We start from the raw sequence: 27942 nt of genomic DNA, 5'->3' as shown, positions 1-27942 counted from the left end.
GGCAGCCAAGCAGAGAGGTTTGGTGGGGGTAATCAATTAATATGTTAGGTTGGTGGTGAAAGGTCGTATATGCTGGAGAAAGGCCTTTGCAGGCAGTGTTAATCATGTGCAGGACTTTGCCAAATTCGGTTACAGGGGATTCCCCATTTGAATTGTGGAGGGGACTAAAGTCTGGGACAGGCTGGTTCTTTAGTGGTTATGGAGGAGATGGGTTGAGCACCAAGGAGAGAAGGTGGGCGGTCTCAATTTGCGAGTCAAAAAATATCAAGTAAGTATGAAGGAATATACAGAAGGTGAATATTAGAAATGTATACATCAGGGTAAGGATGTTGGCTCAAATCGAGTTGCCAAATTGAGATGGTAAGGGTCGGACCAGTCGGTCAAATCAATATGGAAGGGGGCACATCGATGTCCTCAGCCTAATGAGTGAACCCCACCAAGGCAATCGCCCAGTGCTTAATTTGTCAAAAAAACATAAGTGCAAGGGCTCTCGTGAGGAGGCCACTATAGTTTGCACCACACATTGCCCCTGTCATGCTGCCAATGATAGTAACAGCAAAACTACTATTACACTCATGCGATTTCTGACAATTACTTTTTTTATGTGTTCTAAATTAATAATTGACTGCTGTTGTGGACATCTCAGACAGCGCCACCTTCTGGCAAACTGTCACAAGCGCTGGTGTTGACGATTAAGTACCGGTGCCGAGCACTGCAAACCACCGGTTCAAATTAAGTACTGCAACTGCCTTATGGAATGACAGCTTGAAACCAGAATTCTTTGTTTGGAAAGAGATATCACAATCTCAGGCCGTATATATATTCTGTCAACATAAATTTAAAAACATAATGCACTGAAGACAACACACAGCATTTCTATTTTCATGGTTGTAACATACTTCCTCGTAATACATAGTAAGCAAAATATCAAGTCAACTACAACCTAATACATTCCTGAGCATAAAAAACATTTTGAGATGATGGTATGCCCAGTCTCCCTGGCCTTTCTAAGGCCCTCTAGGAGGACTTCTCATGAGTTTAAACCAGACAATTGCCCTTACATGATATCCTTGCTCTCTAAAACGTCTGCAGGAAGACTGCTCACCCCAGAGCAACACTACCTAGGGTACTCCCTACACCTACCAGAGAGACAATGTGGACAATTGGGCCATGCCTTACTCCCCTGGCGCAGATTGTATCCTCCAACCATCAAAGGGCCAATGTCCTGAAGCAGAAATGTGCATGCGGGAAAGGTGGGCAAAGGGCTGTAGAAATCGACTGCCCCAACCCCCCGCAAAATTGCAGATTCTTAAATGCATGCTGTAAGCACCCCCTTTGAGGTCTCCATGACACTCCTGTGGGATACCATAGGGACCTGAAGTGTTCCCACCAACCATGAACTCACATACCCACAGACCATCAGGATACCACCGGCGGCTGCAAGAGACTTTGACAAGCAAAGGATAATAGATCATTCAAAAAAATATTGTCACCCCTGCTGACAGATGCACTCCATTAAGGACAAAAAATCATCCCCCTCTGATACAACCAAGGGGATGCACTCTATCCAAGGTGACCTCAGGAGCTGAGACATATTTCCGTTTAGGCGCTTTGCAGATCCATCCAGCACCCAAGCAGACATCCTCCCCCCATGTCTTCCCTGCCACAATGTGTGACCAAGTAAACATACAGCAGCCTTGAAAATCAGATCTTCAAACTCAGATGGCTCAGCCTGGATACAACATTGCCCAAATTTAGTACATTAATTAGTCTCCTAGCATCATGTCTCCTACGCTCAAGTCTGTGCCAACCCCTCAATGCCTTCTTAATAACAAAAGATTCAGCCCAGTCTCTATGCCCACCAAATTTGATGCCTTAGCAAGATCATGCACGGAGCTAGGCAGGCACAGGAGAATTGAAAAGATGGTGGGCCATGCACAATGCAGAGACATCGGTTTGTTGGCTCACCATCTTGTCATGCACCCGGTCATGCCAAGCATTCGATAATTGTCGGCTCTCTCCCTTGTGACCAAATAATCGTAGCTTTTGGTAAACGCTTTGCTATCAACCTTAACTCAGCAATTAATGCAAGATATACATCTCATTGCCCAATCACCTCTTGCGCCCTCCATATCGATTGACCCAACACTGTGAGTAGACATAACACCTAATGCACACATAGACGCATATGGAGGAAGAGCAGTGTATTACTTGAGTCTGAAAACTTAGACCATGTGAAGACACACGTACCATTTGCAACACCCTGATTTCCACCTACTAATATTTTTTACCATGCGCCCATCCATTCACGGTCTGGCAGCAGATGTGACTGTCCCTATGCAGAAAGAGTGAGAGCTAAAAAAATGAATCAGTCTGATCCGTCCCTACTGTGACTAAAACTAGACTCAAAACATTTGTGAACTGGAATCTGGACAATTGTGTTCCATCAGCATGCAGGAGCAATGCCTTTGCCTGCCCCTGTGCAGCAATGGGAACCAAGGGCCCTGTTCAGAATAATATGTTACCAGCGGCGTCACTATGGGGGTGCGGGGGGTGCGGACTGCACCGGGTGACACCCTCACATGGGGTGACACCCAGCAGGGCGCAGGGGGCCTGCCTCTGATCACCGAGTTGTGGGCCTATCTTTTGAGCTGTCGGGAGGCCTGCGAAGACGACTTTCAGGCACATCAGCTCTGTGTACAAGCTGAGGCTTCTCGCCTGCTAGCCCGGCAGTTCTTCTCTTACTGAAGACAGTGGCTGCAAGACGGGGTTCTCACTCTCTCTCCTCTCCTTTCTTTTATTTGCACCCCTGTGAAATGGATCCAAAAAAGAAAATCACTTTTGCTGGAAAATCAATGTCGTATTTTTCTGACTTTTATTTCCAAAGTGCAGCATCGGGAATAAAAGTTTAAAAATATGCAAAATAAATAACTAAAGAAAGTAAGACAGAGCGGTAGCAAACTGGCCAGATTGATTTTATTCACACCCAAACACATTAGCGCCACTTTTACAGAGTTTGCCAGTGATGCGCTATTTTTGTTGTCTTGGCCTTGTTTTCCCAGGGCTTGGAACTAGTGCACCAATCCTGGAGGTACTGCAATGTGAGGATTGAAAAACAAAATTTGTACTGCTGCTCTGCATCTAGGGATGTTGTCTCTTTTTACCATACTGCTTACGTTTTGTAAGGATATAAGCAATGGTTATTGAAATGGGTCCATTCAGGGCCCTGTTGTCATGTCCTTAACTTTTCAGGCAAAAGCACTCACTGATTTCTGAACAGTGAGTGTAAAAGCGTTAAGGTAAGCATGTTGTTCCTGCTTACATTTCACATGGTTTGCAAAATTTTGCATTCCCTATGATTGTTTGCTTTTTCCAGGATGCTGTCACTTTTTACTTGTAGGCCACATATTGCTCTTGCCCAGTGCGTAATTTAAATTGAGCCGCATCCAGGTGTTTATAGCTGGCAACAATTGGGTTGTAGTTGAAGACAGTCTGAGTTTTTCTCAGTGGGGCAGTATGGTGTTCAGTGGGGGAGAGGATGTGGCACTATGGCCAGAGCTGCTGAATTTGGAACTGGGGAACCAGGTTCAGCCTTAATAACCAGTCCACCAGACCACTCTCCTGAGAGAGCACTATCTCATGCTAGACCTTAGAAGGCTTCGCAAGACATTAGAATCCCTGGTGTCGTAGCACCAGCAGGTGCACCCTAGCATGACAAGTGTAGGTTAAACTTCAAGGCTTGTCCACCACTATTCATACTGAAGTTCACCTCCAGTCTTGCAGGCAGGCCTATGAAGCAGCACACCCTAGAACAACAGTGACCCTGTCACTGAGATCACAGGACCCTTGAGAAGGGCCAGCTCTAGGGCGGTGCAACCGGTGTGACCGCACCAGGTGCTGACTTTAGGTGGAGGCATCATTTTTGCAAGTCTATTATGGTTTTAAAAGCGCTTGCTGCCTCCTTCCTAGCCTCCAGCAATTTTCGGTAACAATAAAAATGTCATGATGACTCTGGTGATTAATGTTCTTCCTAGAGAGAGATTGGAATTTTGTCTAATGGAAGATTTGGCTCATGGAAAGGTAGCTCAGAGGGTTAATGTACCTGCTGCAAAGAACATGTACCATGCAGATCACAAAGTGCACATAATGTAAATAGGCCAGTGGGCTACTGGTTTTGTCAGAGAGATCCTTTTGTTACTTGCAGTTTATAAGTTAAAATCCTAACATAGAACAGTGAGCTATTAACTGTCATCTACTCCGCAGCAACACAAGTCACATCATTTATTAACTTTTGATACGTTTGAGCTACAAACAATTTATTAGTTGAAATGGTCAGATCATGCTGCAGATCTTGCATTATGAGGCAAATATGGCAGAGCCATTAATATTTAGAAAACATTTGCAAACTAGGATTTTTAGCCATTCATGTTTGAACTGCTGTTGTGGAAAAGGGAGAAGTGCTGATGACAGAAACTCCATGGCTCGGAGACAAATGGCTTGTGCTTTTTATCGTATTTGGGGACATTCTGTGATTAGAAGTATATCCCACTTTGTGAATACATTTTACTGTCAATAACTCATTATAACATTAAATAATCATATGTATCCATTGGTTGATAAAACTGGGCAGTGAAACCAAACAAATACAAAAAATTGGGATGTTTGCGCATTCTGGCCACACCTCTGGCTCCGCCCACTGATCCAACCCTTGGGTTATTCCCGCCCTCTGATTCTCCGCCCACAGTTCCCCTACTTTTTTCCCCCCACTTCGACCACTGATATATCGTGTTGCTGGATAGTGGGAACACCACACCAGTACAAAGTACCATACCTATGATATTATATATTCCAATAAACTGTTGACTAGCAGGTAGCCCACTGTACAACCTGATTAATGAGTCATTCTCACACCGTTGTTAACAGGCACATTTTGTAAATATAGGACCTACATTTACAAACGTTACTAAGGATTCTGTATGGTCCCGTTATTTGCCAACTGTGTACACTGGCGGACTCAGAGCGGAGGAGGTCCATGCGGTAAGTCGTGAGGGGGTGACACCATGAGTTACCCGCACCGGGTGACACCAACCCTAGTGACGCCACTGTATGTTACCCTTACCCCTGATGTGTCGCTGAGAACAGCAGGGTCCCTGCCAGAGACCAGCCAAGCCAGCTCACTCCCTCTAAAGAGAGCCCCCAAAATATGGCTTTTGTAGATCTTGCCACCGGTTCTTTCACCCTGGAAGCGCTATATAAAGCCAAACAGAGGGCTGCCCTGAAATGCAGGTCTTCAATCTCAGATGGAACACCCCTGGAAGCTTGAACACAGTATAGCCCAACTAACCTAGCATCCTGTCTCCCATGCTCAAATCTTGCCAACACCTCAATGCCTTCTTAATAACAAACAATTCAGCCCAGTCTCTATGTCCACCAAATTTGAAGCCTTAGCGAGATCACCCACAAAGCTAGGTAGGTGCAGGAGGATTGAAAAGATGGTGGGCCATGCACAATGCATGGATTTCTTTGTTGGTCACCATTTTGTAATGCGCCGGGTGCTGCCATATAGTCCATAATTGTCCTCCCTCCCCAATTCGATAAGAACCTTAGGACATGAGAGCTTTGGGAGTTCAGTCTAATGCTCTTACAGTTGAGGATGTGAAGGTGTGGAACGATAGACATGTTTTGATTTGCAGAAATTCCATCAGTAGGTTTGATGTGACGCAGAAGGGAGATATATAGGGCTGTGTATTTATGGATTTGTCAGGCGCTGAGGTGGACAGCAGTGATGAGATAGAAATAAAATGGGTGTTGGTAGGTTATGTGGAGAGAGATGTCTCAATGGAGGCTGGTGATTACACTGGGGTGAGAATCTCATCTGGAAGGTGAGGGGGTGTGCCTCAAGAAATATGAGGAGTGGAGACTGGCAGAGAGAATGTCCTAGCAGATTCAATGATTCTGTAGCAGGTTACACTAAGTTTTGGTTTAGCAATTTATTTCTTCCCTACTTTCAGTTTTAGTGCAGTAAAATGTTCCTTTGATATTTTTAGTGTATTCGAGTAATTTAGAGTGCAAGTGGGAGTGCGTTTGTGTGGTTGTTTGTATAAGGGAGAGGAGTGTGGTATGCTGGCGCATTTGGGAGTGGGTGCTGACGGAAGGCTGCAGCTCCTGATGAAGGCTGAGGCACGAGGGTGGAATGAATGAGTGGCATGTGTCCCTATGTTTTGCAGTCAGATGGGAGTTGACATTGCAAGTTGCGGTAGCTATCTCGGTCGCTCTTGTTGGATAATATTTACACTATAAACCACTGTTGATACCTTCAACGCCTTTAGAGCCTTCTACTTCAATCCTTTCACAGATCCAGGATTATACAATGGCACATGATCATGTCGTTGATGGGTTTACGCGGGCATGTCACCACATACTTTTGGGATAGGAAAATAACCCAAGATTTTTCAGCAAAGAACCTTGATATGGTTTTAATTCTGGTAGGAAACACCTAAACCAGGTCCACAACCCAGGCATTTGCAAGCACTGATAACTCTCGTTCTGATCATAAGCGCCACCTTATGTGGTATAAAACATTTAAGTGGCGAATGATGGATAGTTTCTCAAGTATATTACTTTTATATATTATGCTATTTGTTTTCAGTCACCGAATGCAAATATTAACCAAATTCAATGTCATCCATAAAGGTATTTGCATCTTGGTTTAAATTTAATATAAAAATAATATTTTAAATTGTCTAATTTTTTAAATGTTGATTAATGAACATAAAAGGTTTCATAAAGCCTTGTCATAAAGCTGTTATAATGCCTATGATTTAAAAACGTGTAAGTGTAAACAGCACATGAAAGTTATATTCAATCATACCATTTCTAGAGTTAGAATCCCCATGCCTGCGTAAAGATGACAGCGAACAGGACTTTTTTAAAATTGCTCTTTTTTCATGTTTTTTGACAACATATCCCTGTTACACTGAAGTACGTATAAAGTACACAATTACCGAGCATTCTAGCATTTGCCTGCTATACAGCTCCTCATCTTTACTCGGTATACAGCCCTCCGATGTGTCCACATCACAAACACCCTCCTTCGCTCTGTCTGCAAAGGATCCGCAGATTCTGCACACCATAACGTCCATGTTTTTTTGCTGGTGCCGCCATATCTTAGCAACGCTTTAAAGCATAATTTATTATACAACACATTTAGCATTACAAATGTGTCCAGTCTCACTCCCTACCCCCCAAAATCAGGGTCTGTCTGCGTTGAAACAGTAATAATCAACAGTAGCCATATGCGCTTTCCTGGCTGGTCTCTAGTCCGTCCGGTGCTATGTAATCATGCTGTGGGAGTCTAAATCCTACTGTTTGTTTTGTTTGTCTTCTATGTATGGGTGCTTGTTACCTGCATATAGCCCAGTGCATGCCCGCTCCACCCATCACCCTCAGGGTGGCTTCTTGTTTGATTTAGCCTCCAAGGCCAACAGGTATATCTCCCATGCGGTTCCAGGAGCCCAACCTCTCCCTGCTCTACATAGTTCCCTCAAAGTGTCCTCTACTGCAGTCACTCATCTCCTCATATCCGTTACTCAAGCGCCTGTGTTGGGGTTGGGGGCAGGGGACTTCCTGCACATGGCTATTTGGCCCTTTAACAGCACCAAAGCCAAGTAGGTACATTTCATCTGGTGTCTAGTCTTCTTGGAGCTCTGCAGTATTCCCAACAGACACACTATGGGGGTTTCCCAATGATCTCACCCAGTTCTTGCAGACAGTGAAGAGGACTTGTCTGTACCCTACATTCACCTCCATAGTCTTCAGGAAAAGTCACTAGCACCTTTTTTGCTAACAATACTGCTATGGCTATAAATGGGATTAATACCTTAATAAGAGCAGTCAAAATGCCAATTTCACACTTGGCAGCCAAACTCATAGGTTCATAGTCACCAAAGGACTAACACCAATTGAGGATTAAGCTAGCTCTGATGAGAATGTTGGCACAGTCTAACACATATCAAATAGGCAAGAAGCTGTCACAAAAATGTAGGGAGCTTTCAGAAAGCATTCAGGAGCGGAGTAGGGTGTGCGGTTTATGATGATATGAAGCACAACAAAACGTAAGCGAGTGAATAGATGAGGATTCATTCATTCGTCAGAGGCTGCTAAAAGGCCAATTCTGTAACTCTTAATAGATTTGGCAAAGATTGATTCTTGTTAAACAGAAGGGGGGAGAGAGAGTGATTATAAAACTATGATATGGAGACAACTGCTAACATAGACATAATCACACACCCTAAATAAGTAATAGATCTCGGAGAATACAAAAATATTTGCTCTTGAAACTTCTTTGCGCTTCTGGACGGATTATAAAACCCGCTATGGAGTCTGTGAGCCATTCCGCACTTGAAACTCCAACAAAGGCTTAGTAGGGTGTTGGATGAATGCATGGGATAATCAATCACCAGGATCATTCAAGACTGAATTCAAGCATTTTTTCTTTATTTTATATGTGCCTAAAAGGAATTTTATTGGCTATTGCCTGGATGTAGTTGTGTATGGCGGAACAAGATCAATAAATGGATAGAAGTTTCTGGTGAGGGATGTGAGATATGTTTTGTTGCATTCAAGAATTCATGGAGTAATCGAGTTATAGCAAATTATTTAAAATAAGAAGCATTGCCACCTTTCCGGGAGGTGTTAAGTAAAAATGGGTTCTTTGAATGCCATGATATAGTGTTGGATGCAGCAGAAGAAATGACTTGTCTCAGGAGAAATTATTGTGAAATTTCAGGGTAAATTTTGTGTTGGCGAGAATCTGATGTCAGGAATCGGGAGTGACAGGTCGATAGACAAACAGCTAAGGCGCATGTTGAAGTAATGTATTTAGTTCCAAAATAAACATGAAGTGAAATGCTCTGCCATAAAATTAATATCTCGTAAAATTGATTTACAAAACGTGCATTTGAAGTAAATGTTTCCTCAAATGTAAGTTGCAAACTATTAAAATCAACATATTTAAAACAATTATGTTTTACAAAAAATCTTAAATAAAAAATTGCAAAAACATTCACAAAAACCTCACCTTTAAAAATGCTTCTTTTTTTAATAACAAATCTGTTTATTTACATTTTTAAGGAGAACCAAGGGAAAAAACGAAGGAAAGCAAGCGTCATCGAATGTATCAGTCTCTGACAAGGCAGTGTAAGCTTACATGTCCTCCTGCGGTAGATGCAGGCTGGGCTTCATATAATCAATAGGCATCATAGAGTACACAGAAGCCAAGCAAAAAAAATTGCGATTCAAAGATGTCAAACAGTCATTAAATACATCTGATACATTGTAAGATACAATTGAATAGGGGGCGGGTCGACCCCGAGAACATCAAGACAATCCCGGACTCCCCTCTTGGAATTCCATAGTGATGACTAAACAATAAAACTCTTGAAGTAACCGAAGGTGAGAGAGGAGAGGGGGAGGTTGCAAGGAAGGGTGGTAAAGGTGTTGTTTAGTTAAGAGCTAGTGTGCAAAGAGAGGGGGACTTACTGTCCAGTCTGGGTGTCGGGGGAAGCTGTCTGTGGGAGATCTCAAGGGTATGGCAGAAGAGGGTCCTCAAAGAGCTGGAGGGCTCATTGTCTGGGGGAGGGGCATAATGAGCGTTTTCTATCTGAGAAAGGTGGTGGATTAAGGGTAGCCAAGTACGAATGAATTTGGCATCTGTGTGCTTGAGGCGGGCTGTCAGTAGCTCCATTGCCATTGCCGGGGGGAGTTTTTCTTCCAATGGAGAGCAATAGTTTGTCTAGCTGCTCCTAACATCTGGGCAATGATGCACCAATCAGAGTGTGTCATGGCTGTAAGTTTAGTTGGAATGATACCCAGCAAGATCACTATGGGGGAGTTTGGTATGGGGAAACCCACCGTATCTTTGATGTGGCTTAGGACTAAACCCAGGCGAAGTGCTCCGCTCCGCCCACGGAGTGTACGTAGCGCTGCCTGCTTCGCGGTTTACGAAGTAGGCGTAGCAGGCAGCGCTACGCACACGCCAGGGCGAAGCAGAGCTGCCCGCCGCCCGTCTCCCGCCCGCCCTCATTTTAAAAAAAGTTAAACTATGTTAAAAATAAGAGAAAATGCCTTACCTGCGGTGCGGCGTCCCGGGGTTCCCTCTTCCTCGTTGACGGCAACTTCTTCTCACAAATGCGCAGGCGCGGACGCCCGCGCATGCGCATTTCTCATGCGCATTTGTGAGAAGAAGTTGCCGTCAACGAGGAAGAGGGAGCCCCGGGATGCCGCACCGCAGGTAAATTAGAAGGTCAAGGTGCCAACAAGGGATTTTGTTTCAGACAAACTATCTAGTTGTATAATTCGTGAAGACACAGTTCATAGGTGTATTTCAAAATGAACACCCATCAGAAATATCAATTAACTGACTCAATCATTGAATATAGAGAGAGCACACACGGGAAATCTTTTTGTGAAATAAACACAAATAGTTTTATATATAAATCAAATTAAAAGGAGTACAGGTGAACCAAAAGTTCAGCAATAGATCATGGAAAAAAAGGGGTTCAATCTTATCCACATTTCATGAACAGACATCTATTCCAACAGAATCAACAGGAATGTATCTCATTCTTGAGAAAATAACAATCAACTGTGTATAATAGATATTGTAGAAATAGATGGTAGAGTCGACGTTTCGGTCTTGGATGGCATCAATCCGTCAGACCATCTTCAGGACAGTAATTATTGCATACAGAGACCCTTCATAGATTATAGATACCACACGACAATTCTTGCTGCTGCTGTAACAGATGTTTTTCGAATTACTGGCAGCAAAATCATATAGAGGGGAGAATCCTTCCTTGTTTATTTTCAGAGGTTTCTTGACACACAATGGAAGCGCTAAGGTCCGTCCAGGCTTCTATTGCGTGGACGGACCTTAGCGCTTCCATTGTGTGACAAGAAACCTCTGAAAATAAACGAGGAAGGATTCTCCCCTCTATATGATTTTGCTGCCAGTAATTCGAAAAACATCTGTTACAGCAGCAGCAAGAACGTTTGTACCACGATAAAGAATTGTCGTGTGGTATCTATAATCTATGAAGGGTCTCTGTATGCAATAATTACTGTCCTGAAGTTGGTCTGACGGATTGATGCCATCCAAGACCGAAACGGCGACTCTACCATCTATTTCTACAATATCTATTATACACAGTTGATTGTTATTTTCTCAAGAATGAGATACATTCCTGTTGATTCTGTTGGAATAGATGTCTGTTCATGAAATGTGGATAAGATTTAACCCCTTTTTTTCCATGGTCTATTGCTGAACTTTTGGTTCACCTGTACTTCTTTTAATTTGATTTATATATAAAACTATTTGTGTTTATTTCACAAAAAGATTTCCCGTGTGTGTTCTCTTTATATTCAATGATTGAGTCAGTTAATTGATATTTCTGATTGGTGTTCATTTTGAAATACACCTATGAACTAAGTCTTCACAAATTATACAACTAGATAGTTTGTCTGAAACAAAATCCCTTGTTGGCACCTTGACCTTCTAATTCGTCTGCCCAAGCCCTCCAGGGTAAATTGGGTTTTTCCCTACAGTTGCACCGCAGGTAAGGCATTTTCTCTTATTTTTAACATAGTTTAACTTATTTTAAAATGAGGGCGGGCGGGAGGCGGGCGGCGCGTAGTGGGGCTATACGGAGCGCGCGAGTGTGCGTAGATTTGGCCACACTACTCGATTCTCCACATAGCCCCACTACGCCCACTACGCCCAGGGTTACTTAGGACTTCCTTCCAAAACATGGCTAGAAGCAGGCAAGCTCACCAGATGTGAATAAAGTCTTCCACCTCTGTTCGGCATCTCCAGCAAATGGGGGAGAGCGTAGGTACTATTTTATGTAGTCTTGCAGGGGTGTAGCACCAGCGCGTCATTAGTTTGTATGCTGATTCGCATTCGGGGATGCGCCTATACAATCTGAGAATGTCACGTCATAGTTGTTCCGAACTTTTTGGTGGAATCTACTCCTCTGTGACTGCCTCCCACTGCTTCTGATAGGTGTGAGATTGATTGGGTCATGAGTGTTGTAGTGTCTTGTACGTATGAGAGATTAAGCTGCGGGTGCCATGAAAGGTTCAGACCTGGGCTTCAAAAGCGGTAAGCGCTCTGGTGGATCCCTGGGAGTAGTTAGGGGTGAACAACCAGTGACGTAGCTGATAGTACTGTAATCTATCCGCTTCAGTCATATGAAAGGATCTTTAGCATTGTTCGAAGGTTTTGAAATTGTCCCCTTCAAATAGGTCTTGGATTATGCGGCATTCTCCCTAAGTCTGTGAGGGAAAAGCGTTTGGTTCTAGGGCTGGAGGGAACATGGGGTTGCGAGTTATGGGCGTGTTTGGGGAGGGGAAGGATGTAAGGCCTCTGGGAATCGCAATTTTATTCAAAATATCAAGCACTGTTTTCGTGTAGGTTGCTATGTATACTCTCCGTGTTCGCGCCATTCTGGGGAGCCAGGCCAGATCCCAAAGCGGCCTGCATGTGACTGCCCGGTCCATGTGAAACCAGTGTTTCTCACTTTCCTGGACCACCCACTCTGAGATATATCGAAGATGAGACGCCCAGTAATAATCCAGGAGGTTAGGGCAGGCAAGGCCACCACGATCAAGGGGCATCATAAGCAATTTGTCAGAGGAGCGCGGCGACCTTTGCCCCATATGAAAGAGGTCAGGTCTCGTTGGATATTCAGGATGTCTATCTGCGGAAAGGGTGTGGGCATTGTTTAAACTAGATATAAGATTTTGGGTAAAAGCATCATTTTAACTGTGTTGAGGTGACGCATCGAAGGAATTGGGAGTTATTTCCAGCATCATATGTCTGCCCAGATTTCCCATTAACATTATGGCCAATTAGCCTGGGTCCAGGAGGAGAGATATGCTGTTAAGTTAAGGCCCAAGTATTGGATTGAGCTGTCAAACCAATGTAAGTGGGTAAGAGACTGGAGTCACTGAATTTCCACATTTGAAAGGGTGAGGTTTAAGGCATGGAACTTGGACATATTAATCTTGAAGCCTGAAGCTACTTCGTAAGTGTGTAGCTGGGAAGCTAGTGCTGGAAGAGAAGTGGTAGTTTCCATGAGCGTAAGTGGAAGGTCATCCACAAAAAGTAACACTTTGTGGTCCTGACCTCCAAAAGGAATACCCGTTATATTCAAGGGCCGGCGTATAGCAATAGCTAAAAGTTCCACCACCAGGGCAAAGAGGAGGGGAGAGAGTGGGCATCCATGTCAGGTGTCCCTGTGCACAGAGACTGAAGGTGTAAACTGACTATTGATACGATTGGCATAAGGGGCCTTTAATTTGGAGATCATTGCCGTCCTAGGCCTATCTTGTGAAGGACAGCTCATAGGAACTGCTAGTCGATGCGGTCAAAAGCTTCCTCTGCATCAAGAGACACCAGGCAAGCTGGAATGTCTTGCCTTTGGACTTTTTCGATGAGGTGTGCAACACAACAGATGTTATCTGCACCCTGGCAGTGCCGAACAAAGCCCACCCGATCCGTGTCAATCAGGCCAGGGAGGTAAGTTTCCAACCGGTTTTAGTGTATATCTTGGCATCTGTATTGAGTAGGGCAATGGGGCAATAGGAGGTAAAGAGAGACGGATGTTTACCTAGTTTAGGGATGAGAATCACTTCAGCTTCTGACATTGTAGGGGTAAGGCCGGACGTTTCGGAGAAAGTATTAAAAAAGTGGAGAAGGTGGTCTTGAATCTGAGGCAGGAAAGTGCAGTAGAAACCAACTGTGAGGCTGTCTGGTCCCGGAGTTTTACCCGTCGGGAGTTGTTTTAGAGCCTGGTGTAATTTGTCCAGAGTAATAGGATCATCAAGGAGTTTAGCATTTTGACGATTAATAGATTCCCAAGGGCATGCTCTGATCTCTTGTGGTGCATGGGGAAAGGTGGTATACAGCTCTTTATAGAGGGCAGAAAAAGCATGCCCTTTGTCTCACTCCATAGATTGCCAGTGAATTATCGAGGTTCTTAATTTTGGAGATGTGTGCTTTGGCCGACTGGGCCTGGAGGCGGTGTGCCAACAGTGGCCCCACCTTGACTCCCCCTGCAAAGAATTTCAGTTTGTGTCATGAGTGCCCGTTCCACTCTATTCGTTCGATGCAGTCTTAGCTCTCCATGTAGCATGGCGAGGCGTTTTTTTGTGCTGAGTCGAGGGTGACGTATGATCTTCGCATTCTAAAGCTTTAATATCTTTGGCTAGGTTTATTTCGACCTGGTGGGCTTCGCGAGAATGGGCTATGGCAATGGAGGAGATGACCCCCAAGGATTTATGCTTTAAAGGTGTCCCAACAGGTTGATTCAGGCGGGTCATGGGGGTATTTGTATGGAAGAAGGCTAGGATCTCTTGGCAAATCTGAGCTACATCTACTGGGTCTCGCAAGGTGTGGAGAGGAAGGCACCACCGACGGGGAGTATCGTGCCGGTGATCAGGTATACGGAAGGTTATGGCTACATGAGCATGATCTGATATAGAAATGTCAGATATAGTGGCCGTTTCCAGGGATCTTATCAGAGAATGGGAGATAAAGCAATAGTCAATATGCAAATAGGAGCAATGGACGTGTGAGTAGAAAGAGTAATCCCGGGAGTCTGGTGATTGATATCTCCAGACGTCCACCAGGCCCAGGGCCGTAAGGTCCTTCTTAAGGGCAGCTGATATTTCCCCTGTGCCTTGATAGGTAGCGGTACTGCGATCCAAATCTGGATCCCAGACCATGTTAAAATCCCCCTAAGTATTACTGATCCCTCAGGGGAATGCAGTTGGTCCCTCAGCAGGGACCTCAAGAAGACGTCTTTTGCCTGGTTGGGTGCTTAAACATTGAAGAGAGTTAAGGGTTGTGCGCCTAGCTGTGTTTGATTTTTTAAGTAACGGCCTTCCACGTCCCTAATTACCAGAGGGGATGTTTTCCCCAGCTTTGCTTTATTTAGTATTACCACTCCTGCTGTTTTAGCGGCAGAGGACGCCCAGTAGTGGCAGGGATATTTGGGGTGACCCATGAGGTGTGTGTCTGTGAGTAACAAGTGTGTTAGGTGAGGTGATGACAAGTGGTGCTGAGTCTTTGTATGGAAGGGCTGCATTGCCCCAGTGTGGGAGAGTGGAGGGAGAGTGGTGAGTGTCCCCATTGGACAGGGCATATGAGGCAGGTTGCAAAGTGGTCCCCCTGATGGGCGCACCCACTTTCCGGTGAAGGGATAGAGGAAATAGGGAGAAGGAACAACAGTTGTAACCAAGAGCGGCCATAAGGGCCTGTGAGGTTTATTGCCATTCTGGAATGGCCCAGAAGTCGAAACATGAGCCGTTCTGAAGATGTCACTCTTCTGAAGGGCATAATGGGTATGGATAATGCAAAGATTATTCCTCCGACTCCTGTTCTCCATGTACTCCTGCTTTAATTGAAGGTCAATATGCTGGTCTTCAAGCACTGCCATTCTGTGCCATAAGTTCTCGTGGTCTTCTAACCGCGCATCCATCAAGCGTTTGAGGTCGTCTTCTCTCCCCCCGACCTCCGTGACATCCCGTTGGATCTCTCTGAGGCAGGTCTTGAACTCTGTTTTGATGGAGCCAATTTCAGTTTTATTTTCTTGCAGGAAAGTGGTCATAAAAGCCTGCGTGACTGGGACCGCTGTGGATGTCTTCTCAGCCATAGTTTCAGGAGGTTCAGGGACAGTAGTCAGCGCAGCATTGGGTTTCATCCAGAGAGAGGTGACTGGATTATCTTTAGCCAGGGTGGGGAGGAAGTCTTTCCCAGCTTTAGCCATATCAACGCCATCACTTATATAATGACCGTGAGGCAGGGCCGCAGACCAGCTGCACCGTAGGCAGGCAGAGGAAGAAAAGGGGTCCAGCAGTGGTCACGATAGTGATGGCCGGCGGGGGTGAGGCAATCTAAGTGTCTCACAGCAGGGAGTAGCAGCCTGTTCGAGGCTGGGTCAGGGAGTCCTCAATTGGTATCGTGGAGATTTGGTCTATCTGTCTCCAAAGGAGGGAAGTTCAGGTGTGTGTATTCCATCGATGATTTCAGAGGGTACTGCGAACAAGGCATTGGTCACCTCGCAGATTCAGGCGGTGTCTTCAATGGGGGGGAGCTCCACGTAAGTCAAACCATCCAGCACACAAAGCTCACTGGAGAGCAAGAATTCAGTGCTGAAGCAGAGGAGGAAAGCGAGAGGCCCAAGCAGGTGACCAGCGGCACATGCCAACATTGGAGCCCTACAGACTGGGCTCGGTAAAGGGATCCCAATCAAATGCCGCTTGGCCCAGGTGCAGAGGCAGAGCACAGGAGCGGGGCCCAGAGCGCCGGGACACCACACGCTCAAATCAGCAAGCTGGGCCCCAATAACGAGGGTGAGGCTCAGGGCCGGTAGACTGTAATGGATGGAACAGCCCGGGGGAGAGAGGCCCCTCTGCTCAGTTCCCGCAGCCGGTCCCCCTTACCTCCTTTGCCACTGCAGACTGTCAGACTCACACAGAAGAGAAAGACACCGCAGGTCACCCGGCAGCGCGGGCCCAGTCAGGGCTCAAGGCAGATGCGGGGATCAGGAGACACAGGAGATCAGTCCGGTCTCGTCCCTCCAGGCCGCTGCGGAGCCCACACCCACAAGCCTCTGATCCTGGCAGCGGCAGTTAGGGGGACCTCAGCCACAGTCCCCCATCGAGGCATGTGTCCATATCAGCTTCCTTCAGGCTCTGACGGTTACAAAGTCCAAGGGCAGGCTGCACCAGTCTCAACAGGAGGCCTGCCCCGGGGAGGCCCCAACGAGCCCTCTGATCGTCGTTGGGGAGGGAGGGGCAAGGTGCGGGGCCTGAGCCCAGGGCAGTGGCCTACTCAGTGGTGGAGATCGAGTCCAGGGCGGCCGGCCCTAATCCCAGCGGGAAGTGGAAGGTGGCTCTGGTGCTGCATCTCCGGGCCAAATAGTCAAAATGGCGGCTCCAGGTACCGCAGCGGGCTCACAGTCGGGACTTCAATCCTCTACGGCAAATCATCCCAGCGCTCCTGGGAACACCCGGCACCCCCTGCCCCACCCTAGAAGGTAGGCGAGTGTTGGTGGGTCAGAGCGGGTGCCAGAGAAGCGGCAGATGCTTGTGAATAGGCCTCGTCAGAGCGGAGACGCAGTGATTCATGTCCTACTCCGTTCGTAGCTTAGCCACGCCCCCGTAAAAATGTTTCTTAATATATTTGTGAAACACTGAATCGCACTACTGAGAATTCAAAAACTCCTAAGAGGGAGTTATATTACATGGGATTTGATAAACTCTATGTGAGTCTCAGGTAAAATATGATTTGAAAAGCACTTCAGAGTCCTGAAAATTGTGAGAGCATCTATTAAGAGATATGTGACGTAAGATTTAGGAATGTCTTAAGTAGCTCATAACATTTGCGATTCGAGATACTCTTTCTGTAAGTAAATATCAACCAGGATTATGTAACACAAAATTTTAGATTCATTGTACCATGCATATAATAACTATCTATAATGATCTCCCTACCTATAAGAGAACAGATCATTTTAACAGCCATATAAGAAAGAGAATATTAAGAATTCACAGAGAATTGTGTGAGATTTTAGAAACTCATGAGAGTTATCTAACACAGAAGAATTAGGAAACCCTTCTGATGGTCACATGGTGGCTAAGATATGAAAATACTTTTGGGGTTGTATGTACTTGCTAGTTAAGAAAGTAATTTCAGCCCGGTAACATTAAAAAATTGTGAAATCATGGAGTGCCATTTTGGAATTACTTGAGGCAACATCTCTGTAACTGAACTGAAAGGAAATTCGAAGCGCCTTCAGAAGTCAACCAGAAAAATAAAACCAATTCCTGAAAATCAAGAATCGTGACAATGCTATTGGAAAGGAGGCACGTGGATTTGCTGCCAAATCTGTTGACCAAGAGAGGACACACCAGATTACATTTTTGGGTAATGCGTTTATGAAGCAAAATTGCAGATGCTCCTGAAAATGTTTGCATTTTAATCACAAAGTTGTCTAGCAGCTTCAACCTCTGTGTCACAGAACCTAGGTTTTGATGGCAGGTAATAATTCTAATCTTTACCTTGAATCAAAAACTTTTCATCTACATTTACATCAGTGTGTACCTTGATGTATCTCCTGTACCAATTTAAGTTACAAAGATGATATGCTGAGCTGAGTTTCTCTTCAGTCTCCAAGGGTGGAGTTGATCTTGTATGTCTAACTTTAAACCTCTCCATATTAATGACTCACCTGCAGAAATCAAATGCAATGTTAGAGGTCTCTTCACTGTGACTCGCCCATCTGTTATCTTTCTATATGTGGCTCTGCTAGCAAATCCCCAGAGAGGAGGGTAACCTGCACTCCTTGACATCTTTGCTTGAACTTTGAAAGGTCAAGGGTGGCAGAGTGGCTGATGCACCTCTCTTTCTTGCCCATTGTCCATGCAACTTGCTTACTTGATTATGTCTGTGGTCTTAACGTGGGGTGAATGCTGCTTTGACAGATGTTTCTTTCACCGGTCTATTACAAGCAGAGACCCATCCGTTCTTTAAAGGGCCAGTGCCGTAGACTCTGATAGGCTTTCTCTTTGTGGAAAAATCAACACCTACCAGGCCCAAGGACAAATCGCATACAGAAAGCAGCATCCAGAGGTCTAACATCGGCGACTTTACTAGACTGAAACAATTCCATGCCAGGAGAGAATGAGGGAACGTCTTTTCTGATGCCATGAGCTGCCCCCTCTTTAGCTCCACATATGCCTGGGTGTCTCAGAACTTCCCAACAACCAATGAGTACGGATTATCCTAACCACTCCTCGTTCTTCAACCTTGTAGTGCTGGTTAACAAGCTGCAGTGACAAGAGATCCACAAGGAGACATATTCATGGTCAGAGCCAAGCTAAGGGTGATAAGAACTTGCAGGTGAGCTGTTGCTCTTGTGAGGACATAAAAGGGGCGGGGCTTACTCTCTCCCTCCAAAAGGCGAGGCCTAGCCCAAGGAATAAGTGCAATGCATACGAGATGGGAGGATGAAGTAAGTAATAAATGTTAAGTTTGTTCAGGTGTAGATGTCAAGTAATTTTTTCTACAAGCGAAATTCCTATGGTAAGCGTGCAGAGTGGCAACCACAGTTCAAAAGACTCTTGTTCCATTGGCAGTCCCCTGAAACAAGTGCACAAAAACACTGACGTCAAGGGAGAATGCAATGTGCATTCTTATAAAGAAGCCGTGAAATAGAGATTAGGGAAACTCGTACACCATCTGCTGTCACTGCAAACAACTTCTGTGCTCGAGAGCTCTGCACAGCAATGCTCCAGCAGTGTGCCAATGAGGGAGGCTCCCAGGAGAGAAAAGACCCCAGGGTAGCATGAGAACAGATGACACTAACACTGGGGCCCGTTTTCTGTCACGTGCTCGGTAAAGCCAACACTGTAGTATTATCGCTGCCACACATTCAGCACTGGGGCCCTCTCTCAGGTTTGCACGTGGAGCGCGCTCAAACGACAGTATCCTCTCGCGTGATCAATACTGAAACGACTGTGGCATCACCAGAGTGACATCTCCAGCCACGTTGCCTCTTTAGAACTTGTTCGTGTTCCAGGTTTCGAATACTGCCAGTGGCTGAGACCCTTCCCGGGTCATTTCGAGCTGCCTTCCGGGTCATCGAATTTCTGGGTTTAGCGCAAATGGCGACTTTTTTGGCCACTCATAATTCTTCAGGAACAACTTGGAGGAATTTTCAGGGCGACAACAAGTCGAAAAGGAGAAAAACATGCGATTTTAACATCTGACAATAGCAAACCCGAATATAGTCCCCATTCTGACACGGAAAATCAAACTCACACGATAAAACCTCCGGGTGGTGAAACAGCAAAGTGTGGAATACAATGATTACTTATTGGCAATCTTCCTTACTCTGATCACCTTTCCGTCAGGGACATCGTAAGGACTTTGCGGTCTCCGGGCCAAGCATAATTTGCATGAAACAATCCTGAAGTTAATATCCAATTTTAGATCATTCACACCCTTAGCAACTAAGGTCAGATGATAAATACTCTAGCTTGTAGAGCGCGGCTAATCACCCATGAGGGTTTCTAGGCACTGTCCATAGGAACTGAGAGATTAAGTGATGAGCTGAGGTTGTTGAGCCGACAACGATACTCAAAACTGAATCCCCAACTCCGAAGTAGACAGCTCTAGCCGTTATGCCACACCCTGAATCCTCTTTGTTGGCCAGCCTACATCAGGGCCCAACCCTAGAACAAACAGTCTATCTCTGGCTTAGTGACACCACAGAAGTAGAAAAATGGGCGGTCTGAACAAATCTGCTGCATGTGGTGCAGAGTAATGGTGCATCACCTTGTAAGCCTCTGTATGTTATGTTATGTTATGTTAAGTTATATTAATTTATAGAGCGCACGGCTACTCGGCAGAGTGTCCCGGCGCTAGGCAGTGGGGGATCAGACAGGCCGTGGGTTTAGCTGTTGAAAAGTCTGGTTTTTAACTTCCTCTTGAACATATGTGGAGGGTGTTTTTTGTTTTCTGCACTACTACCCCTGCTCTATGAGGAACGAGGATTTTGAGTCAGACGGCATTTGGATGTGATTGCACCGGTCCAGCAGCGGCTCCCCATGGACAGTGCAATTGTGGAGGAAGCATTTAATGCCGCTCTGTACTGCACATTGGCAAGTTGCCTACCATCGGGACTAGCTTGACGCAAGCGCTCTCCAGCTGTACTGCACCAGAAAAGCAGAAAGACTTGTGGCGTAGCCAAGCCTTCTATTCACAATGTGTGGTGCAGCTAGTCTGTCAGCACCATTTGGGCAAACAATGCTGATGGGTGCTGGTATTGCACCGCCTGTACCGCATTAGACTGATATTCGGAGTCAAGTGGCAGCAGGCTATTATCACACCCATGTGGTAGATGCTCCACAAGGACGATGAAGTCACAAAAGTCACAACCTTTACATGCAAAATAAGAGGCATGTGCTTCATTAAGGCAAAGACCTGTGCAGTTGGTCTGGGTCTATGCACTTTAAAAGGTGAAAGCACTTGTTGAATCTAACCAGAATCTAAAAAGTATTTTTCTTTATCCCTCACTATCTTTCAGGTGGGGATCATGCTGACTGGACAGGCTTATCTGCCCCAACATCGGAAGGAGCCACGAGAAATCAAGCGCAACATTGAAAGCAAAAGCAATTGGCAACCAAGTGGAAGAGGGATAAGGCCTGCACCAGAGAAGGAGAAGTACCCAACAGCCCAGTGGTGGCTGGTATTTAACGGCGTTGATGAGGCGGGATGCAGGGGTGGTGGGGAGTTTGAGGGAATGAAAATAATAAAAATAAACACTTAACTGTCTTCTGCCACAGCCACCACCTCCTCCTCTCGGTCCTCTTTGCCTGCTTCCCGGGCAGGAAGCACCTGGCTCCCAGTCTCCCAATAGCCAATCACAACACTGCAATGCAGCGTTGTGATTGGTCTGAGCGCCTTGGATAAGCGCTCAGCCAGCGAATGGGAGGCTGGGCATGTTCTCCATGCAGACTGTAATGCAGCCGGCATGGAGAACATATAAAGTGCGCATAACTGTTTGACCGGCCTGAGATGGCTGGCCAAATCGTTATGTGCACTTGGAGTGGGCAAACCACTCCTCCCCAACCCTGCTCTGTGAGCAGAGCAGCCCTGTCCCAACCCAGCTGAGCAAGGGGAAAAATAAAATGATAATAACAATGAGTTATAAATATTTTATTTTTTACTGTGACCTGGTCAGTGATGCGACGCTCCTCCGCCTAAGCGGAGGAGCCGCCACTATAACAGCCCACTACACAGAACCAGAAAGCACATGGACACAGCCAGCCTCAAAGCATCTGAAACTGGCCAGAGAGGCACAGCATCAAAGCACCTGATACTGGCCAGAGAGGCACAGCATCAAAGCACCTGATACTGGTCGGAAAGGCACAGCAATACACCTAAGAATCTCTATGCAAGTGGGAGAAGACAACTCCCACCAAATAAGGCAAAGTAACTGAAGACACAAACTACATTGTTGAATGGACAGATACTATTGTAAAAGACCTGTCCACCCAAGCAGGCATCCCCTCCAAACTAAGTGAGGAGAGAACTGGAGGAAGGCCCCAAGGAGAGATCTTCACACATTGAGCCATTTTAATGAAGTAGGTCACAGGGAGTCTAAACCCTCACAGCCCTAGGCCAACCCCAACATATCCCACCAGGCCTGAATTGGACATCCCTGCAAGCCCCTAAGGCCCATCAGCCATACACACACATCTGAGGGTAGAAGATCAGTCCTTTGGAATCTATTGACCAACGTCTCATCTCCGCCCCCTCCAGATGTCAGGCTGGAAGCAAAGCCCGCTAAACCAGGAAGGTACCAGCAGTGAAGTCAAGCACACTTTAAGGTCCTTCGGGGCCTGCCCTGGAGGGATCAGGAGACCAGAGCACAGCCCGCAGCGCAAGAGATGTCCCAAGGGCCAGACCCACGCAACATTGTCAGTATCAGATAAAAACAAAGTATGCTTCCAGGCTGCTCTGCCTTTATCGTTCCCAGTGATATGGATGTGCTTCAGACAAGGCCTGAGCAGGAAGCTGGTGAGGATGTTGCAGGCTGTATCTAGATCACTTGGTTCCTGAGGGAGGTAGACCCTCCTTTTTTAGTAACGTCTTGGACTAGAAGGGTTGAGGAGGTAATTGTGTTTGCTCTGGCAATTTAAACAAGTGCAATTCCATCCCCAACATGGATGAGGGGCATGCATTTCTGTCAGAACCATTAAACTGCAATAAAATATTATAAAACGAGATTTGATCTAAACACACCAAAAGGCAATAAACAACATAAAATTACATCATAGCATTAGATATAGGAGAATGGACCCTTCAGCTGTATATTTCAATTGCATATTTTGTCACAAGAAGATATGCAACCAAATAGAAAAACAATGTTAGTACCTGTATAAGGTCACAGCACTTTAGGGTGATTTGCAGTCTACATGTTAATGCCAATTGCGGTTACATAAAACAATTTAATAAGAGGCTCTTTTAATTCCCAAAATAACTCACCACATGTCCTATGCAGGGGGCACATAGTTCACCAGTCCTGATTTTATTCTGTGATTCTGGGGCTTTTAGTTCCTTTTATTATAAAAGCAGGAGTAAAACTCCCAGAAGGTACAGTGAAAAATAGATCAGGGCACATTAGACACACCTACCTGAGGACCTGAGGCCATCAGAACAGCAGTTATCACAAACTGAAATAATGTGCTTTCCCATGAAGGCCAGGCTTTGGGCTTCAGCCTTATTAATGCGTCTATTCATGTTGGAATGGACAGCTGTGCCCTTTGCTGTGAGAGTCTTAGAGATGCAGGAAGGATGGAATTGTCCTGCAACAAGATCATGTAGAGAGCGGGCCACACAGACAAAGGAAATGTGGAGCCACCTTTAAAATATGCACAGTGTGCCTTTGACAACTTCCCATTGCAAAGTCTGCTTACAGTGCTCCATATGTTAGAGGAACAGCACGACACGTGTATGGAGGTGGTGCGCGTGGCCATGGAAATGTCTGTGTTGCAAAGGAAATTTAAGGCATAGCTCCCTCCTTGCATGTGTAAGGTCTTGGAAGGAGAGAAGCGATGACATGTTATTATTATGCCCAAAAAAAATTGTTATCCTTTGTACAGGCAATGGCAAACTCATTCAAATAGAGTGTTTTTTTGCTAATCTGGACAAGGGGCCGCATCCCCCATCAAACGCTCCTGAAGGCAGGTGCGGGCCGGTATAGACCTGTCAGGGTCAATGGCCCAATGGCGGCCACATCATTCAAATTTCCACTGGTTTAGTTTCTCGCGGGTGGCAACAATTGATTGCCTAAAAAGGCAGCGGGTTCACCTGGGCAGTTAACAGGGTCGGCAGTACAGATTAAAATGGACAAACTTACACCACTAGGCACCTTGCTGCCTGACTACGCCTGGGACTGCCGGTAACCTCTGTCCAAAACTACAGAGGAGTCTCCTTTGCCCACCCACCCTTTCCTTCAGCTGCGACAATTTTTTGTGGGGGGCTTTTAAGGAGTCATGTTTTGACCACAAAACAGGTTGCCAATGCGGGGCATCACAGATGTAAGCGTAGGTGGATTCACAATGTCATTGGTTCCTGAAATCTTTTAGAATAACCCGAGGCAGGGGTGCCATCATCACTAGTGAAGGGCTGGGGACATCCGCTACATCAATTGTCCATAGCCCTATATGGTACCTCATTATAAACTCCTTGGGATGTGGGGGAGGGTTGGTGGCTGCACCAGGGGACCAAGGTATTTCCCGGTTGCCCATGGTTTGGCATGGTTCCTTTGGGGGGGGGGGGGCAGCTGCTTTGCTGGCCCTAGATCCCTCTATCTTAAGTGAGCAGAGAGTTCGCCTTCTAAACGACAATCTGTTGCGAGACCAAAAATTACCCTATCCCTAGTCAATTGAATTATGTGATGCCACTAGTAACTGAGAGGTGGTCAATCATGACTTTTAATGGAATGTGAGAATATGTTGGTAGGAGATTGTTTAGACTATCATGTTTGTACTTAATTAAAAATTACTTTCAACATAAAGATAACAGCTGAATTTTCATGTTGTATGTATGAAGTATAATAAATACAGCCAGAGAATATGGACATTCTCTAAGCGCCAGCATAGTGGCTGTTATTGCATCATTAGGTGGGGTATCGCTTTGCTTTGATTTTGGGAGGGCAATGGTAGTTTTCTTTCCCGGCCGACAGGTCTCACGACGGTCCCTCACCTGTTAGTAGCAGCGTCCTGGCTTCAAGTATTCTGGTATGTTTCTTTTTATTTAAAATTTGAAATCTGCAAAGATCACAGGAGTTTCTTAGTGCTAACCATAATGGAGCAGATTTATGACTTCTGGCTCATCTCTGCTAATCAGCAGAGATGCGCCAGAAGAGTTGCGACGCATCTGCCCACCCGTGCGCCACCACTGATGCGCCGCATTTATAATGGATGGGCAGATGCGTGACGCATCCCCTGTCGGAAAGGCGGCGCATTGCTGGAGTTGCGTCGCAAGCGCGACGCAGCTCCAGAAAGGCTCGGGGGTGCCCTATCCCTAACATGCTGCGTCAATCCTTATGCCTGCTTCAAGCAGGCGCAGGGTTTTGATGCAGCATGGCCTTAAAAGTGACTGAGTAAAATCTTGTAGATTTCACTCAGCCACTTTTAGGAGGCGTTCCTGCGACGGAACGCCCCCCTCTGCGCAAGAACACCTACTTCTGGCGCAGGGCTTTACAACGTGACGCATCTCCCAGATGCGTCACGTTGTAAATACCCCGCAGCATGGCTCTGGTTTTGCGCCGCCGCTGCGTCACAAAAGTGACGCAACAGCGGCGTAAAACAGGCGCAAGGGGCTTGTAAATCTGCCCCAATATTTTTAAAGAGACAGCACCAGGGAGCCAAAAGAGCATCTTACATTTCAAGGTTAAAGAGATATGTTTGGGAGCCTTGCTGAACTGTAGCAGAGCAGCCATGGTGCGCCGATTAATTGGGAGGGGGTTTCAAGCTTTGACTGATCCCAGGGTGAATGATTTATTTGTGTTCAGGGCGCAAATGACTTACTGGTTTTTAAGGACTTTCTGTAAAAGAGTCATAGCCTTGAAAATATATATTTTTTACATAATGGGAGCCAATGTAATTTCTTGATTGAGGAGACATCATCAAATTTCCTTAGCCTGAACATTAGTCTGACCATGGTGTTTTGAACAGCTGCATCCGTGAAATGAACTTTTTTGGGGTAGCTAGCAGCTCCGCGTTCCTGTACTCAATACGTGACTGAATTAGTGCATTGACCAATGGAATTTTAAGCGAGGCATCTACTAATGGCATTCATTTTTCTTAAAGTTTTGAGATGAAAAAAAGTAGATTTCAGTGCTGCTCAGCATGTCCCAGGAAATCAAAAGGAATCCCTAGACCTTCGAGTTTCTACATTAAAAGCAGATAACACATCAGAATCCAATCTACAATAACTCCTAATCTCTCAAAGTACCAACATTTATGGTTTTTCTTGCCATGGTCGGGTATGGGATGCACTCACCTACCAGGTTACCGCTAGAGAACCAAAAGAGCGTGGAGCATTGGTTAAGCGAGTCTTCCATCTCAGCGCCTTCTAGTGAGTGGCCAAAGCGATGGAGGAAATGCCATATACGATAATTATCGAATCTGATAAAATCCAACACTGAGATTTTCTGAATTTATTGGATGCCCTATGTATTGCCTTTCCTGACTTTCTGGGGATTAAATTACAGTTTCAGTACTCACCATACCATAATCTCCATGTCCCAGTAACTATTGGCCTTTTTACCTTCGTTAAATTCTGGCAGGTTTGACCGGACGAAATTTAACAAAGGTTGCTGTCTGGTAATTACTGGGTTCATTAGACAGGGCACTTCTTGTAATGCAATCCCTACTCAAACAGGGGTTAGCATAGGGATTACAATTGAACAGATCACTTGTAATAAAGCCCATAGATGACACCCAACCGAACACAAACAAGGGGGACCCATCTGCTTATCTGGCTTTGCTCTCTCAAAGTACTGATCAGCCATACAAGGAACTGCACCTCTTATACTATATCACCTCGAACCCCTGCTGCATCCTCTACAAAGCTTTGAGAACAGAAACACCAACACATTTCTTTAAAACAAACTACCTTCTCAGTTGGCCTAAAGAGTACAGGCTTGAAATCAAAAAGCATAAAAAGGACGAAATCAGAAATTGAGTCCTCTGTGGAGAATATGGAACATCTTCTTCCTCACACCTGGCTTGCACAATTAATCCTAAAATTCAGTAGAGCAGTAAAGACTTTTATTTTCAGGAAGTATCTCATCAGCCCACATTGAGGTGCCTTTTGTTTCCTTAAGTACATACCCATCTAATAGATAACCACCTTCATCTCTGTTTCATTGTGTACAGTCTCAAACTGTGCCCCTCACAAGACATATATTACAGTGCTCTGTGACCTTCTAGCTTGGTTTGAGCTACAGAATGAGAACCAAATGTCGAAAGCCAGTAATCGTTTTAGGACATTGTCAGTTCCAAGTTCTGTACTCACCTAGAATTCTTGCAGTCCAACATTTCAGGCAACTAACAAGACACATAGTTAGAAAATTGTCCTTTTCATCTCTGTAGAAGAACAAATGTAGCCACATTTGCTTGTTTTTTTGTGTCAAGTTATTAAATGCTAAAAAATCACTCCTGTTCAAAAGTATGTTTCTTGTCAGAGGTAGAGGGAGCATCTAGAAATGCTTTCTCTTCTTGTAATTAGATTCATGCAAGGTGGCACTACAAGCCAGTGCTTTCCTACTACGCACAGAGAATTAGTCACCTCCATGTAGTCATTAATAGCAAAAATTGTAGAATTCCTCTGTAGGGGGATAGTAGCTATTTTGAAGCAGAGGTTCCAAGTGGAAAACGGAACACCATGAATTGATAGACGTCCTTAAGTAGGAAGGGCTGAGATATGGGGTGAAGGTTGGCCAAAAGAGTCAGGCTGTGTGAGAAACATTCCTCTTTCCCACCAATGAGAGACAACACTCTCTCCCTGCCATGATGGCTGCTCTCCAGGGGCATTTGGGCCACTGCAGTATTCAGACAGAGGTCGTGCAGATGCTAAAGTCTAAAAGCTTAAAGTGTTATGTGCCTCGGTTAGGCCCATGTAGTGAAGTGGCTCATTTTATTACATTGTCCTATTTTTCACAATAACATTTCTGTTGTGACCATTTGCAGATATTTGCGTGCATAACAATGCTGGATTAGTTTCTCTGAAATAACTTTGTTTACACATCCAGCTTCGCACAACATTATCATGATGCCTCAAACATCATGTACAAGGCC

Source organism: Triturus cristatus, chromosome 11 (assembly GCF_964204655.1).
Source record: "Triturus cristatus chromosome 11, aTriCri1.1, whole genome shotgun sequence".
Taxonomy (NCBI): domain Eukaryota; kingdom Metazoa; phylum Chordata; class Amphibia; order Caudata; family Salamandridae; genus Triturus; species Triturus cristatus.
This window is presented reverse-complemented; position numbering follows the sequence as displayed.